Raw genomic sequence first — 19,443 nt, forward strand, 5'->3', positions numbered from 1 at the left:
GGAATGAAAAGTCAGTCACGAAACACACCTGACTTTTTCGTTCCTCCTCACAATTTCTTCACCTATTATTTTCAATTCTCTTTTCGTATTTATTCTAAAAACTTTTTGTACCACTTATGTGCAATTAACTACAATTCCCGCATTTGTATCGCATTTCTTTTTGCCGTTTCAATTTAAAAATCTGTTTCAACTTTTATTAATTATTTGTAATTTTTGAGAATTAATAAAAATTTTGATAATTTGTATTTTTTTTGTAATTTTGGTAATTTCTTGCAATGCTTTGAAATTTGGTGTAAAGTTTTGTAATTTTTTATATATTTTGTGGTTTTTGTAATTTTTTGTAACTTTTGGAATTTTTCTATTTTTTTGTAATTATTTGTAATTTTTTAACAAGCATTCCAAAGTATATCCTGTTACAAATTTAGTAAGAAAAACCCTATAGCTTCAAATCCAACGTACGTCTCTGCTAAACAGCACGTAATGAAAAGTCAGTCAAGAAAAATACCTGACTCTTTCGTCCCTCCTCACATTTTCTTCACTTACTATTTTCAATTCTCTTTTCGCATTTATTCCAAAAACTTTTTGTATAATAATTATGTGTCATTAGCTCATATTCCCGCTTTTGTACCGCATTTATTTCTTTTTGCCGTTTCAATTTAAAAATCTGTTTCAACTTTTATTAATTCTTTGTAATTTTTGGTAATTTGTCGTAATTTTTTGTAACTTATTGTAATTTTATGTGTACATTTTGTTAATTTCTTGCAATGCTTTGAAATTTTGTGTAAAGTTTTGTATTTTTTTAAATTTTTTGTATGTTTTGTGTTTTTGTAATTTTTTGTATCTTTTGGAAATTTTGTAAATTTTGTAATTATTTGTAATTTTTCAATAAGCATTCCAAAGTATATCCTGTTACAAATTTAGTAAGAAAAATCCTATATTTTAAAATCCAACGTACGTCCCTGCTAAACAGCATGTAATGAAATGTCAATCAAGAAAAACACCTGACTGTTTCGTTCCTCCTCACATTTTCTTCACCTATTATTTTCAATTCTCTTTTCGCATTTATTCTAAAAACTTTTTGTATAATTTATGTGTCATTAACTCCAATTCCCGCTTTTGTACCGCATTTCTTTTTGCCGTTTCAATTTAACAGGCGTGCGATATTAATGCTAGAAAAAGGATGGAGGGGCGAGTGAGGGGGGTGCCAGTAGGCGCCCTTTCAAGCATAATTAATTTTTGAATTAGATCGCTGCCAATTGGGCCTCGCCAGCTGTGATGGTCTAATTATTGTGATTGTTCCAATTATTCGCCGCAAAAAATAAATTAAATACAGGTGAGACCAATATTGGAAATAATTGGCGCCTACTGGGTGTTCCAACACGGCCGTTTTAGCTATCGAAGAAGTATGTGATTTATCTTGTGTGAGAATTTTAATCATGCTGAAACACTCTTCAAGAATTATTAAACCTTTATTTATTTATAAGCGCAATAGGCGCAAACTCCAATATAAAATTAGTTGTGAAAACCTCTGTTTGTATACTATAAAAAACTTCAAAATGCAAAGATTCAACAAACTGACAGCCACAAAATTAAATAAACCAAAACGTCAGAAATTGTACTTAAAATATGTGAAAACATCCCCAATCGTCTTTCTTTGTACCTATCTCTTTTCAATGCACTGAGTCTAGATCGTTCATAAAAATAACATATGTGTTTTTACTTAGTAACAGGGGGCAGCTGGTTTGTCATTAGTTTTATGCGTATAAGAGAATGATGCTAGATAAAAAGTATGTGTTTTATCTCGCCAGGTATTAATGACGCACGGGTAAAGACTCGTGGACTCAACTGTATGTCATTTTTCCCTGGAGATCTCTTAGTTTTTCATTTCTTACATATATTCATATCACCACATCCTCCTCTTTAGACTGCCTTTCAACTATCTTATTCTCACCGGCTTTTGTACCGCATAAAAAATACATATAATTCGAAAAGACGTTACTTTTGTCATTTAAATCTTTGCGATTTGTTTTGATAAATTGTTTAAAATTATAAAAACATTAAAAATCTCTCAAATTAAACCTATCCTATAGAACACTTAAGTGAACTGTGAATCCAACGAATAGGCTCTAAAACGAAAATACGGCATATATAAAATATTTGAAGCAAGTATACCAGAGTCAGCTAAAAGTGCGTATCCAAAGCTCCTTGTATCTGTGCAAAAATACGAAGCAGAAGTGAAAATTACGGCATGACTCGCTTGACCCGGTGCCTTTAAAGAGTTTCTGCATTAATTCATATCCCAATAATTTGCACAATGTAGACATCCAGCTGATCTTACGACTCGGAAATGGACGTTACTAAATATTGAAGAACGCTATTTTCGCACTCGTTGAGTATGAAGACGCGAAGAATGTTTCCCACCAACAATGCAAATTCGTCTATTAAGAGGTAACGCCGATGTGGAAGAAGACGATTTAAATATGTCCTAATTTAATATTTCCTAAATTGGTCGCCCAATTTAGGAAATATTCCGGCCCATTATCTGACTTTTTAAAACAAAAGCGTCAAGGGTTGCCAAAGTGTAATAATTTTGAACTGGTAGGTCTTCTTGAATGTAATTGCAGACGGCGTTCAAGATCAGAAGACAAAAGCCAACCATTAGGAAATCCTCGCGAGGGCAATGCAGTCCCAGATTCTCAATATCCACAAAAATTTTCTCAAATCTCCCAGACAGTGTGTTGGGAGTCCTCATCCTCATCTCTCTAGTTAATGATTCTTTTGAGAAATGTAAATTTCCAGAGTTCCTAAAGACGACCATCATTTTTTCTCTTCATAAGGGTGGTGAAAAATCTAATTCCAGCAATTACAGACCTATTACATTACTACCGGTACTGTCCAAAATTATTGGGAGTCTCATAAAAGCCCGACTTATGTCCTTTTTAGTTGATAACAATATTTTATCACAAAATCAGTTTGGCTTTTTAAATAATAAATGTACCACATATGCCATGTTTTCTGTACTACATGAGGTTTATCAAGCATTAAACAATAATCTGCACACTGCCAATGTTTTTTGTGATTATGCCAAAGTTTTTGATTGTGTAAATCATGACATTTTAATAAGAAAACTATATTTCTATGGAATTCGAGGTATTTTTTCGAACTGGTTTCAATCTTTCTTGGATAATAGGAACCAATTGGATAGGGCAAATGATACAGACTCTAGTCTCAAAAATGTTGTACGTGGGGTACCACAAGTTTCAGTATTGGGTCCTCTACTTTTCCTTATCTGTATTATTGACATCACTATCTTAAGAATCGATTGAAAAATTTTTCTTTTTGCTGATGATACCAGTATTACTTGGAGCAACTCAAATATCGCAACTCTTCATGCTACTATAACTTCTGATCTACTCACAATAAAATCCTGGTCCTATTCAAATTTACTCTCTTTTAACGTAGATAAAAATTAGCATTATCCTATAAAGGAGCTCTTCAACCGTTACCCCTCCATAACAGCCAGATCAGTATCGTTGATTCTGTAAAGTTTCTTGATATTTTTTTAGAGAGCAACCTTAAATGGTCCCTTCATATTTATGTGTTAAGCAAGAAACTATCCGCAGCATGCATTGCAATAAGATCTGTTTCGAAGGAAATGAATTTAGCCTCTTCCAAAATAACATATTTTTCTTTGTTCGAGTCCCATCTTCGATATGGTCCATCTTTTTTGGGTTCTGGTACGGCTGCCCAATCCGATGTTATTTTTGTATGTATACACCGTTCTTAGGCGTCAACGCCTTTCGGTAGGGATCTATGGAGGAGTATCACCAAGCTGGAAGCCCTTATCCTTTCCCGTACCGCTCTTCCATAGGTCGATCAGACGCCAGTTTATTCCAAACCAAGCCGTAGACTCTATTGAGTTTTATACTACGGCGTTGGCCTTTTTATAAATTTCATGACCTAGCTGAGGCTCGAACCAGCGACCGCAAATCGCAAATCCACTAAACTTGTCGATCGACTGAGCCCCAGCTAACTGGACCGTCAAGACCGACCCGATGTTATTTTTAAATTACAAAAAAGAGCAATAAGATATATGTTTGGCCTCAGAAGACACATTGCAGAAGCTACTTCAAATATCACAGGATTCTAACAATACCTTCTTTATATATTTTAGAAATTGTTTGCTTAATTCGTAAACATCTACATGTCTTTCCAGCAAGACCTAGACATGACTATTCCACCAGAAATTCTAACTTTGACATCTATTTACCGATCCCGTCCAGAGAGTTAGTAAAGAAATCTATATTATATTCTACAAAAAAACTTTACAACCATCTCCCTCTACAACTTAAATCTGCAACATCTTTCCTCAAGTTTCGTAAAATGACTAAAGCCTATTTATCTGAAAGACCATACCTATTATTCAATAGCAGAGTTTCTTAACCAATAACTAAGAAAGTACAGTATTCTTATTTAAGTAGAATCTTCATCTGTATTTGAGTGTCATATACAGCTGCTGTATAAAAGTAACTTAACTTATTAAATTTTTTAAGGTAGATTATGCAATTAGCAAATTTTTTTAAAGTTTGCAATAGATTGTTATTGTTTTTTGTTTCACTTCATTATATTTTATGTATATTGATGATTTATATCATTTTAGTAAATTGTATTTGTTATTTGTTATTGTTCTTATTTATGATTTTTGCAAGCTTTGTCTACAAAATTGTTAAATTTTTCATGACAATAAAGCATATTTCTATTCTGTTCCACTCTATAGATGAAGAACCAAAAATTTAAAGGCTGTACTTCTCAATAGCTACCTAGCAGAAAGGAATCATAGGATTGTCGACGACCATAAGAACCAAGAATAACAATTTGGTGAAGTGGAAACAAGGTCCAGTGCTAAATCTATTCCGTGCGCTGGAGAAAGACCCAGATCTCTAAAGATAGTAAATATAGTCCGTGGGTGGCTGGACGACGGAGCTAGAAAATTCTACTAGGCAATTTTGCTGGCGATATGGTAGCAGAATATCAAACATGGGCAAGCAGTAAAGGGCTATTGGTTTCAGTAAGACTCCTTGTGTCTGTGAAATGACATCGTATCTCTTATCTAGAAGGTAGAGTCCAGATGGAAGAAAAACAGTACCTCAAGTTTTCCTTTCAAGGAAATATATAAAAGAGCAATTCTACTATGGTCTTAATTGTTTTCATATCTTTGCTTATTAGGTTTTCTCTAAATTTTTGCCATTGTTCTGCAATGAACCAATTCGACTTATTTTACCTACATTGAAATTAAGTAAAATGTACTATTTTTTATTTAATTAAATTAGCAAAAAATATAAAGATCTCAATGACCAGTGGAAATTTAATAAAATAAATACTCGCAATAATATATTTTATAGTATTCCACGACATAAATATTTCACACTACCCCCACATTGATAAAATGAAAATAATAAAACTATCATCCTAAAATATACCTTGGCATACTATCCTCTAGGGTGGTTAAACATCACAGACGTATATTTTCCAGAAAAGTTTAGCAATTTTTAAATTGGTCATAACTTCGTCTTCATTCCGCCATATAAGCTTCGAATATGAGTCATTAACTGAAATTGCAGCATCTGCAAATGGATATTGCTGCAAGTAGCCGCCAGGGGCGGATAAGGAAATGGTTATAGTGCATGAAACTGGCTGCAAGGAAATACGTATTGTAAAACAAAAACATAAAAATAAATTAGTTAAGAAGAAAACAAGACTTTAAAAGAAGGGTAGTAAATACTGCTGATAAATTTTTCGTCAGAAAGTTTTATTTCAATTGTGATGACTTTTATATTACAGCCTTTTATTTTATGGGAATATTTTTATTCGATAATTTTTGTTAAGAATTTTATAAATTAGTATAAAATGTTAAAATCTTGTAAGGAGGTGTAAAGCTCCTTGTGTAGTTATTATAATCCCGCTGGTTAAGCATAAGCCTATTGTGATATCATATTTGCAAAGTTGACATCGAATCAAAAGTAAAAACGTAAATAAACACGCATGTATCATAATGGTAGAGGAGCCCAAGCGGGGATTTTTGCAGTTACTCGAGTGCGTCAGATTATTACATGGGGAGAAACCTTGTACCCTGAACATGTACCTCTACCATACATTGGCTCTTAATGAAGGGGAGCTCGTTAAGGGGGTCCGAAAAAAATCTATCCTTAGAAAAACTCGAAATCGTCAGATTAAGATAAGGTAAGGTACATACAAAACATGCATATTTCAAAAATCTGACGATTTGGGCGGGGTTTAAGGAAATGGGTCCCAAAGTTTCACAAGAAAAATAGCAAATATTTCGCGAAATGAATGACAGATCGAAAAATTAATCTTAAGTTCAGATCTTAATAACCAGATCTTAAATGGGAGCCCCCATTTTTATTGCAGATTTAGATTCCTTACCTAAAAATAAGTAACTTTTATTCGAGACATTTTTTCAAATTATGGACAGATAGCGCTATAATCTAAAAAAACGATTGTTGGAAATAAAAAATTAAATTAAAAATGGACAAGTCCCCACTAAAATAGGAAACTTTACTTAAGTTTTTTTGGTTTTAGGACCTATTCTTCACAACCCAATAGGTCCCCAAAGCGCTCGAGTGACTGCACATTGTCCTGTTGCTCCCCTACCATAAATAGGTGCACAAAATATGACGAGATCTTAATTAAAATTAATTAGTCAGATGGCGAGAGAGCTTGAACTAAGTTGGGGTTTCCTTGCCATTTAGAATAGAATCTAGTCATTGTCGTCATCAGCTTAGTATAATTCATTGTATTTAGCAACTAATAAAGTATTGATGGATATACAAGTGTATCTTAGCTGATCAACCCCTTGTCGAGGGTTAACACCACTACAACAATTACGATAACACGCCTCTAATCCTCTCTGTCTTGCGCAATCTCCATCCAATTCTGCACACCTACAGCTTTAAGGTGTCCTGCTATATATTATCTCGCCATCGGAGCCGAGTCTTCCTTGTGATCTTCTTCAAGTTGGGACTTCTTTCCATATCAGCCTTTTGCTATTCTTTCGTCAGAATGTCTTCTGAAGTTTACTGCTTATTGGAGTCTCTTGTTGAGTCTGTACTTAGTATGTTAGCATCTGTATATAGTCATTAGACCTTTCTTTTGCTCCTTATACTATATTTATTGTCATGCTGCTTCATGAAGCACAGTCCCAAAGACCTTTCTTAGACCTTTATTTTTCTTTCCCCAACTCGTAGTCACTCTTCGGTTACCTTTGTTATTATCAACGTTTCGCTACCATACACCTTTACTTGTCAGACGATTGTTTTATATAGATGCATCTCACATCAAACAATAAGTTTGGTTCTTCTCGATGAAATACTGCAGTCCATTTTTCTATTATTGCACTTCTCATTATGTGTTCCGCAGCTAGGTTGAAAGTGCTTCTCCTGTTTTAGTCCATTGTTTATTTCAAATGTGCCCGAGTATTGTTGTTCACCTTCACATTACTTCGTAAACTGTTCATACGCATCCGTATGGAACCAAATGTTCGGTCTGTGTCAGTCAAACTGGCAAGTACCACTTCTGTTTTGTTCGAGCAGGGAAGCCCTGTTGTTCTTTAAATATTAAAATCTGTTAACCTCGACCTGGTGTCGCCTTACAAATGTATATTTTAATCAAAAAACATGTACTAATGATGTCCCTATCCCAACTAATGGGATAGTTTTATTTACAATACAGAATGTCTCTGAATATGATCTGACTAGATCAAAAAGATTCTGATTTTTTTTATAATATTCGGATGACTTTTTTAAACTTTTAATCAACTTTACTTTCATGTAAGTTTTAGCAATTTATTAAGTCAGTGTAAGACAAATAATAACATTCCTACTTATTCATCAGAAGCAATACCCGACACAGGTACAATACAAAGACTACTGGACGTACTAGAGATGAGAGTACTGAGAAAAAATGCAGGAAAACTTTAGAAGAAAATGTAAGGTACAGTGTATAAAGGAATGAAATAATAGTATGTACATATAAAAAACGATAAATAGAAAAAAATAATGGAATAACAAAAAGAACAGTTTTAAAAATGTTGATCTGCCCAGCTGTTTCTGGTGATGGATATCCTATAAACCCTCCATTTCAAATTTCAACCCAAAATGTTAACCCTAACCCTTGTCCCAAACCACCCAAAAAATATTTTTTTTGGGTTTCTTAAAGACTCTCTTCTCTTTTTTATATTCCCGGCTTTTAATACTTACTACTTTCCAAAAAATTTTATTGAAACAATACCAAAAATTAAAAAAATAAAAGAATAAAACAAACACAAACACATTGAAAAATGCCACAAAAAACGATTGCTGAAAAATTGTTGGCAAAAATTTTAACTAAATACGTATTTTCTGAAAAAAAAAATTATATAATTAAAATAATACAATCATAAAATATATAAACAAAAATAAAAAAATAAAAATTTGCATTGGGGATCGAACCCGTGTATATTAGGTCCATTAGGTTGTGAATCAAGGCACGTTCAAATTCAGCCACTTAGACACGTACTAGATGTGGGGAGACACACCAACTGAATAATTAAAACTTACATCAAATTAGTCTGATTTTTGTGGATTTAAAATATTAAAGTACAACAAAACATAGAGTAAGAAAACAATTATATTATTAGATAAATATTGGTAGAAATTTTGTTGGTAATCAAATTATGTCAAATTGAAAGAGTCACTACATACAATTATATACTTACTTTTGTCTCTGTCCTCACAACAATAGAAACTAATAAATACACCAAATATTTGTTTACCTAATCCCGCCATATTGAACAATTTCTGACAGGTGATTTTAATATCCAATTAAAGCAAACGTATACCGTTTCATCTGCGCGTAGTACCAAGAATTTTGATGAACGCGTGTTGGAGAAATAAATTCCCAACACTGATGTTTGGTAGGACTGTACTTTGTTTCAATATTTTATTTTCAATATTTTATTTAGTAGTTTGCGCCTTGTGTACACTTCACAAAGTTTTTTCTCTGTTTTTATGTTTTATGATTCAAAGTTTACACAAAGGCGTAATATTCAAAACAAAAAAGTTCGTTGCCAATGTGTTGTTATATATAAAAAAAAAGAATAAAAAAAACGGGAAAGTAGGGCTTGTGTCCGATCCCACACAAAAAATTACTTTAATACCAAAAGTTCGTGTTATTGTGATAAAGGTCTAGTTGTGAAAGGTGCCTTTAGTTATTCCTAGCTTCCGAAGTTTAAAACCAGTAAAAAATTATTTCTTGGTGTTGCAAAAACCCAACATTAAACTGATCCAGTCGAGCCGGAAATAAAAAGAAGCTAGGAATTAACTCAATTTCCAGAAGGTAAGCAAGACACCTGATAAAAAAAAGAAATTATTGAACAAAAAAGAAATTATTAGAAAAGAAATTACAAAAAATAAAATCATTAAAAAATTAATTTTGTAAAACGTCAAGCACAATACCATAACTCCATCTATGTAAAAGAGGGCGAACGACCGACGTCAAATCCAGTTATCAAGCGATCGAGAGGAATAATCGATGCTTCATGAACTCGATCATAAATAAAGTGACAGAAAACTGACTTTGACAGTGACAGAAAAAATTAAAATAAATTCACTTTGGTTTGGTTGGGTCAAATAAAATACCAAACGTCAGACCGCGTATTTTAAATTTAAGAAATATTTTCCAAAAATTTAATATTTCTAAACTAGCCATTACGCTTTCGAGGTGTGAACAGTTTCTGTTTTGCAGCAGTTAAAGTTTGGCACTAGTTTAGGGTCTTAACCTAGCTAACAACCGCCTGTGTTGTTGCTTAAGTGTTTGCATATAGGTAAGTTGAGCATTTTTGCTTATATTTTTTTTCAAGCGGCTTTCTTTTATGCTATTTTGCTTACTCTTTTTATTTCTTTTTGCTTTCTAGTTATTAATACTTCATTGACTGGTTTTTTCTTACAATGAGTGAGGAAAAGGGGGGCTCAGTCCCCCCTTATCCTGATACTTCTTCTCCGGCTAAAATTGCAATGACTAATAATTCCGAAAAAAATCAAAATCAGACTTCCGACAATAATTCTCAGGAAGAAAAAAAGGTTAATACATACTCCGAAAAAGATCATGGACCTTTTGTAGTATATCTTGAATCTACAAATATACCGAATATAAAAATTGGCACATTCAATACAATTAAAATAGCTCGAGATATATTCAACCTCAAACTTAATGACGTTAAAAAAATAGATAGTAAAGGGCTCAATAGAGTTTCAGTTGAATTTGCCAATTTTCACTCGGCTAACATGCTACTTAAGAACACTCAACTTCTAAATCAGGGATACAAGATATATATACCTTTTAACTTCGTAACCTGCAAAGGTATCGTCAGACAGATTGATACAGATATTGATGAAAAAGAACTTCTTCGGTGTTGCGATACAGGAAATGACATTGAAATTTTACATATAAAAAGATTAAATAGAAGAGTAATTAAAGATGGAGTAACTTCTTATGAACCCACAGGTACGACACTATTTACATTTCGAGGCGTTCTTATGCCCAAAACTGTGTTTTTTTATGGCATACCAAGACTAGTTGACACATATATTGCCCCAGTGACACAATGCTATAACTGTCTTAGATTTGGCCACACAAAAACAAACTGTAAAGGGAAAGAAAGATGTTTTAATTGCGGGGAAAACAAACATGAAGACGTATGCATGACAAAATGTTTTTACTGCAAGGACTCTCACAAATCTATTGACAAGAGCTGCCCAGAATATACAAGGCAAAAGAATATTAAAGAACTGATGGCGTATGAAAATTTGACATTTTTTGAGGCAAGTGAAGCCATTCCAAAATCATACATCTCAAATAATAAATTTATTTATAACCCGAGAGATTTTCCAAATTTTAAAAATAACAGCAGGCCATTAGAAAATACTCCAAGTACCAGTACAAATAATTCTAACACCATAGAACCATCGCAACGAAGAACAAACAATTTTAGATCATCTACAGTAAAACGTTCCTTTCAACAGGTGGTTCTGAACTCCGACAACAAACGGAGAGTCGTGCAAAAACGTCAAGATAAGCAACCAAATGAAAAGAGTGCATATACACAGCAATTAAGACTAGAAAAGCCAACCTCTTCCCCCACTAGCTCATTTTCTCGTTCAGAACCTTTCAAATCAAGAACCTCAGCTAATTTATCACAAAACTCCAATCAAGCCTGGCAATCCAGTGCATCGCAAAACTTTCAAAATATTGATACCTTTTCTTCAAATGACTTTTTAAACTCATGCCTAAATTTTATTAGTAATACATCATCAGAAAACTTAAATTTACTTAAAAACCATTTATTTTCCCGATTAAACGTAGAGTCCTATATGGACCAAGAGGATAAATCTGATTCTGATTTTAATTAATTAAACATAAAACAAATTACAAATTACGTATCAAGAAAGACGAAAATTAGAATATACCAAACTGTAATAAGAGCAACAGTCACCTACGGATGTGAAACATGGGTACTAAACAAAACAGAAGAAGAAATGATAGAGAGATGGGAACGCAAGGTACTGAGGACTATTTTCGGGGGAAAAAATACGGCAGATGGTTGGCAAAGAAGAACTAATGAAGAATTAAGGATGCTTTACAAGGAACCAACTATAACAAGATACACAAAGGCACAAAGAATCAGGTGGGCAGGTCATGTCGAGAGGATGGATAGGTCAAGAATGCCAAAGAAGATACTATTAAGAAAACCAGTTGGGACAAGGAGACGAGGTAGACCAAGAAAAAGATGGCACGAAAAGTTTCAAGAAGATATAGGATCGATGGAAATTACAGACTGGAAAGAGAAAGCGAAAAACAGGATACAGTGGAGAAACATAGTGCAGCAATTTTTACATAGTCATTAAATCAAATTATATAATAAATATAAGACATTAGTATATATTGTTATTTGTATTATGTAAAATTGTTATTGTTAAGTTGTAAAGCCCTAGGCCTCCAAGGTCTGTAGAGCATGTTAAATAAAAAATATATCAAATCACATAATCATGAATTCAAAAAAGAAATTAAAAATTATTCAGTGGAATATTAGAAGTATTAAATCAAACAGGGAAAACATAACGAACTTAATTTTCAAAGAAGACCCTGACATAATTGCTATTAATGAAACTTGGCTTAAACAAGATTTTAATTTTTCTTTGAAGTATTATAATGTTGTCAGACAGGACAGAGATGACGGATATGGTGGAGTAGCTACTTGTATCAAGAAATCTATTATTTTTTCTACAATTCAGAAGTACAACTCAGACCAAATCCAATACATAACAACAAAAATTGGTAACTTATACATAATAAACATTTACTCCAATACAAATAATGCCATAACTCTTCCTTTCTTGAGCTCAACAATAGAAAACATACCGACAGAAAACTTAATTATACTAGGTGATCTGAACTCTCACCATCCCCTATGGGATAAATGTCCTACCAATAAGGGAGGAAAAAATGTTTATGATTTTATTTTTGATAAAGAATTAATTATCCTAAATGATGGGTCAGCAACATTGTTTCAACCTCCTAATAATAATCTTAGCGCTGTAGATCTAGCCATAGCAAGTAATAATATGGCTCTATGTTCTACTTGGGGTGTCATACAAGATTGTGGAAATAGCAACCATTTCCCCACCTTTGTCATAATAAACAACTGTGAGTTTAACAAAAATGATAGCATCTATACACAAACATACAAAATGAGAAATATTAAAAGAGCAGACTGGTATACATTCCACACTGGGATGATAACAGGAATGCTTGATTTACCGGTAAACTCTAATTACAATGAGTTTTTGGAGGTAGTTAATCAAGTAGCAGATAACTCAATTCCCTATAAAAACTGTAGAACACAGGGTAAACCTTCAAATCCGTGGTGGGATGAAGAATGTTCACTTTGGATTAAAAGCCGCAAACAGGCAATTCAAAACTTTAAACAATCTGTTTCCTTAGAGAACTATATAAACGCTAAACGTATAATCGCCCAAACTAAAAGAAACCTCAGAATCAAAAAAAGAAATAAATTCATAAACTTCTGTGAATCATTAAATAAGGAATCTAACACTACCTATGTCTGGAATAAAGTTAAAAAATTCTCAAATAACAAAAATTACGGCCAGACATTTCATAACCCCGCAGATAACATTAAAACAGAAATTCTACAGAACATGTCTGCAGTTTTTATTGATCCAAATTTTGAGCTTGACGATATAAACGAGCAAGTTTCCCCTTTTACAATCTGGGAACTTAACAATGCTGTAAATAATAAAAAAAATTCGGCACCAGGTATGGACGACATTCCTTACCTTATGATAAAACATCTACCACTACAAGCTAAACATTTTCTGTTGAATATCTACAATAATTGTCTAAATGGTGACAACCTGCCTGAAGATTGGAAAAACCATAATGTTATAAATATCTTAAAGCCACACAAAAATCCACTCTTGGCCAGTAGTTTCAGACCAATAGTTTTATCCTCATGTGTGCTTAAAACATTAGAAATATTAATCAAGAATCGCCTAGATTGGTCCTTAGAACATAACTGTTCATTCACCAACCATCAGACAGGTTTTAGAAAAGGAAGAGGCACTGCTGACAACTTGACCCTCCTTCATTCCACAATTGTGGAAGCCTTTGAATCCTCCCAATCGGTTTTGGCCATCTTTCTTGATATCAAAGCAGCATATGATAATGTCAATATATACAAACTTTATAGCAAACTAAAACTTCGAAATATTCCATCTGCAATAAATAATATTGTGTTCAAAATTTTACAGAACAGACTTTTATATTCAAGATCTAATGATGGTGACTTTTTGGGACCTTTCATGGCAACTAAGGGGCTACCTCAAGGTTCTCCCTTAAGTACCATTTTGTTTAATATTTATATAGCAGAATTGTTTTGTATTAGCAATAATGAAGTTAAAATATGTGGATATGCAGACGACTTGGTTTTGTATATTAAGGGATATGATATCCAAAGCATGGTAAGTAAAATAAACAAAGAATTGGAAAACACATTACACTGGCTTGCGGAACATGACTTGTCCTTATCCAAAGACAAATGTGAAGCTGTATGGTTCACAAAGGGTAGGCGAAGAGATAATCTAACAGAAATCAAAATCAACAACACAGCCATTCCTCTAAAAACTGAAGTGAAATTTCTAGGCATAATTTTTCATAAGCATCTATCATGGGACTTACATGTTGACAATATTATACTCAAGGCAAAGAAAAATATTAACATCCTACGTGCAATATGTAGAGTCTGGTGGGGAGCTGACCCACGAACACTCCTAATGGTTTTTAATGCCTTGATCAGATCTCACCTCGATTATGGTTCCTTCCTATTCAACCCAATATCACAAAAATGCAACAACAAACTCAATGCGGTATTTTTTGAGGGACTTAAGATATGTTTGGGGTGCATGAAGTCTACACCAAATTTGGCAATCTTGGCAGAGTCTGCCCAAATGGACCTAGAACATAGAAGATTATTGTTAGCCTCTAAATTTTTAAGTAAAATCATCATTATTGAGAATCATCCCATAATATTACTCCTAATTGAAATACGTAAAAGACTTATAAACAAACCTAATTTTTATACAAGGCATAATGTACCATACTTGGTTTGGGCATTAGAATATTTTTTTCCATATTTTAAAAAAATATACAAAAGCCCAAATTTTCCATGCTATGAATTAGACTTTGATACACTAATGAATCCACTTCCAATTCTAAATTGTAATATCAAAAAATATGACCCGATGATTAAAGAAAAATTCCTTATGACTACTGAACAATATGGGAAAGACCATACCTTTATATATACTGATGCCTCAAAAAACAAAGAAAGGGTAGGTTTTGGGATATGCATCCCTAGTATTGAATATAATTTCTCCTCAAGACTTCCTGGAGCTCTAAGCATAAGCAAAGCAGAGAGTATAGCAATACATCAAGCGGTGGAAGTCGCAACTACAAAACATCTAAAGAAAGCTATAATATTTTCTGATTCGCTCAATGCAATAACCAATATTAAAACATGTAACATATCTGCTTCAGCAGATATAAGGGCCCTAAAAACAAAGAAACTTATATCTTCAGCCAATGAGAATGGTACCAAAATTCTCCTTTCCTGGATACCTGGACACTCTAATATATTTGGTAATACCCAGGCTGACATACTGGCAAAAATAGGAAGAGACCTGAATGTACCCATGGAAGTACAACTGAATTCCCAGGATGCCCTATCAGTCATCAGAGGAAAAATTACAAAAGAGTACCAAGAAAAATGGAAATCTTTAGTCCAGAAGAAGACTTCGCAATACAAAACAATTCAAGACTTCTTTCCTACAAAACCTTGGTATTCAAATTTTCCATATAGAAATAGAAGACACACTACCACCATCATTAGAATGCGCACAGGCCATTGTTTAACAAAACAACATCTGTATAAAATGAATATAAAAGATAATCCTTTTTGTGAATGTGGTCGTCTCGAGGATCTAAACCACATCTTTTTTGAATGCCCGATTAATGTGATTCCTAATTTTGATATATACACAAAATTTATTTCCATGAACTTCAAAACACCGCTCTCTATATACAATATTCTAAGTTCCTTAACGGAAGAATCAGTCAATGTAATTATGCGTTTTCTTGCAATTAACCAAATAAGCTTATAAACTGCAATGCGTTTTCTAGCAATTAACAAAATAAGCTTACAAATTGCAAGGCTCAACTGTTTATATGTATCCGTGTTATATTATGTTGCTATTTGTCATTTAATTTATGTTTTAATTTTTAATCATACTTAACCTGACCCAATTAATCTCATTTAATTATAATCATCACACCTCATCAAAAGCTTCCTTACAAGAACATAGTCAGCGATTTTGGTATGGCTTCGAGCCAGACTACGTCAAGATCGCTTATAAATCGTGCTGGTAATCGCCTTGCAGCGAAACCAAAAATAAAGAAGAAGAAGAAGATTGGTTTGGTTGGTTTGTAAACAATCGTAAAAATTTGTTATTTTGAAATTTATAATAATTTTATACCTTTTTAGTTTTAGGTAGATTCATATAGAAAAATGACGGCTAAAAAAGATATTAAAATACTAAAAGCTAAAAAGATTCAAGCAATCGAGTCTATTAAAACTATTACAAGGTTTGTTGCAAAACATTTGGACAAAGAAATTTCAGGATTAATAATTATTCAATTACAAACTAGAAAAGACTTACTAATAGAAAATTTTAATAAACTTCAAGATTTTCATTGTGACATTTTATGTTGTGAGCAGGGATATGCAGATTAGATTGATAATATTAGAGAGGAATACTTTGACACATTAGCTAAAATTAATAGTCAACTCTCAAAAACAGTAATACAAAGCGTAAGTACTAACCCACAAGATGTAAATAATTCTTTTTATTCTTTAAATATTCCACGAATAGAAATTCCTTGTTATGACGGCACAGATTTAACAAGTTATAGACCTTTTATAGATTTATTTCTAGCTGTTTTTTATAGAAATAAGTCACTGCAAAATGTTGAAAAACTGTTTCATTTAAAGAATCATTTGGAAGGGGAGGCAAGAAGCCTAGTAAATGATCTACCTCTAACAAATGACTCTTATAACGATGCATTGAGAATGTTAGATAACCGTTATAACAATGAAACAATATTAATAAATTCTCACATTTATTCACTACTTGACATTCCCTCCATTCAAAAAGGAACTTCCACCGCCTTACGTGAGTTCATTAGTAAAGTGAGACAGCAGTTAGGTGCACTAAAAAACTTAAAGCAATCCGTAGAAAGTTGGGATATGATCCTTATTTGCATTTTAACTAAAAAACTAGATCACTATACTAATAGATCATTTCAAATTGATAGGGACAACTCAAAATTACTAAATTTAAAAGATTTCTTATCTTATATTGAAAATAGGGCTACAGCTTTAGAAACTGTAACCACTCCAGATAAAAAATGTAGCACTAACAAAGAAAGGTATCAAAAAACTCACTTGGCTACAAGTAAAGTCAAATTAGAAACCAGGTGTAGCTTTTGTCCATCCTCAGACCATAAAATTTATAATTGTTCCAATTTTAAATCTGTTTCAGTAAAGGATAGAGTGTCTTTCATAGACAGTCATAAGGCTTGTCGAATTTGTTTGAATAATCATCCTGGTAGGTGTAAAATGAGTTTTAGGTGTTCAGTTTGTCGAAAAGAACATAATTCTCTTCTGCATGTGGACAGACAATCTCCATTAGACAGCACTGGACAGGGTAACAGTGGTAATTCAGACGATAGGGTGACTACATTTGGTTCAAGAAATGAAAACATTAATAATGTTCTGTTGCCTTGCCAACAGTGAAGGTAAAAATTAGATCAAAAAGGGGTGATTATATCACTGCCAGAGGTCTCCTGGACACAGGATCTCAAATATCATTAGTAACCAGTAGATTAGTAAGTAAATTAAACTTAAATACATTTAATAATAATGTCAGTATGTATCTTAGGTATCTCTGAGAATATTACTAGTGTGCAAAAGGCTGTAAATTTAAAAATTGAGTCATGTGTGTTTGATTATAGCACAAGTATAAAATGTTCTGTGGTTGATAAAATTACTAGATACCACAAACAAATTTTAATGTTTCAAATTTAAATATTCCTAAAAGTATTAAATTGTCTGATAATGACTTCAATAAATCTGGCAGAATTGATATATTGTTTGGGGCAAATATTTCATTTCAGATCTTGCTCTCCGATAAAATACAAGTAGACCAGATTATATTACAAAATACTCTATTTGGGTTCATAGTTAGTGGTTCTGCTCCATCACTACAAATTTGTAATTTTTCTGCTTTTCATTTAAGCATGAAAAATAATTTAGAAAATATTGTTTCTCAATTTTGGGAAACCGAGAAGGTTCCCGAAATTTTTCCGGAATATTCGACAGAGCAGGAAGCTTGTGAGATGAATTTTGAAAATTCTTTGCAAGTAATAAATAATAAATACCAAGTTAAATTACCATTCAAACAAAATCTACCTGATTTGGATTTAGGGGATTCATTTTCTGTAGCATTAAAACGCTTTGAAAATCTAGAAAAAAGATTTAAAGTCAATCCTAAGCTCTACTCTCAGTACAAAAGTTTTATTGATGGATATTTATCTCTAAAGCATGCAAAAATAGTAAGTCTCAGTACGTATGACTTAAATAGTGGCTCTTTATACTTCATGGCTCACCATCCAGTGATACGTGAAGACAAAAAACAACAAAATTAAGAGTAGTCTTTGATGGCAGCATGAAATCAAAAAAGAAAAAATGCATCAATGATTATCTCTATAATGGTGCTGTAGTTCAAAATGAGCTATTTGATATTCTTGTTCTTTTTAGAAAATATAATTATGTCCTTTTGACAGATATTAAATAAATGTATAGAATGGTTTTGGTACATCCAGATCATTGCCAGTTACAAAATATTTTGTGGCGAGAAAAAAATGGCAGTTTACAATGTATTCAACTTCAAACTGTAACATATGGTTTAAGAAGTTCTTCCTTTTTAGCTACCAGATGTGTGGTAGAATTAGCCCGAACTGAAGGTAAACGTTATCCTTTGGCTTCTAACGCTCTTCTTAATAACACCTACGTTGATGATATTTTGTGTGGGTGTGATACAATTGAAGAAACGATAAAACTAAAAAATGAGCTTATCTCGTTGCTCAAATTAAGGTCCTTCGAGTTGCACAAATGGTGCTCAAATAATTTACAAATTTTAAATGATATTCCCAAAAATAAACAAAATTTTGATGAAATTAACATCAGCAGAAACGATTTAACAGTAACGAATCTGGGATTGACTTATGATACAAAAACAGATAATTTTAAATTTAGTTGTCCAATAGTTGATATAACTGAATATGTAACTAAAAGACAGATTCTCAGTTTTATTTCCAAATTTTATCATCCTTTGGGATTAGTGGGCCCAGTTTTAGTAGCTGCTAAGGTAATTATGCAAAAACTTTGGTTAAGTAAGGTCAAATGGGATGCTATAATTTCCAGTGAGTTACTTGACACTTGGAAAAATTTTGTTGAAAGCTTAATGAGCATGCCCACAGTGACTGTCCAAAGAAATTTAAACTTTACTGGTGCTCTTCGTATTGAAATAGTTGGCTTTTGTGACTCCTCCTTGATTGCATATGGAGCGGTTATTTATGCCAGGACTATTTTTGAAAATAAAGTACATGTAAATTTGATTTGCTCCAAATCTAGGATTGTTCCTATAAACAAAAAACTAACTGTGCCAAGACTTGAACTGAACAGTGTTTTGTTGC

The sequence above is a fragment of the Diabrotica virgifera genome, chromosome 9, assembly GCF_917563875.1.
Source record: "Diabrotica virgifera virgifera chromosome 9, PGI_DIABVI_V3a".
Classification (NCBI taxonomy): domain Eukaryota; kingdom Metazoa; phylum Arthropoda; class Insecta; order Coleoptera; family Chrysomelidae; genus Diabrotica; species Diabrotica virgifera.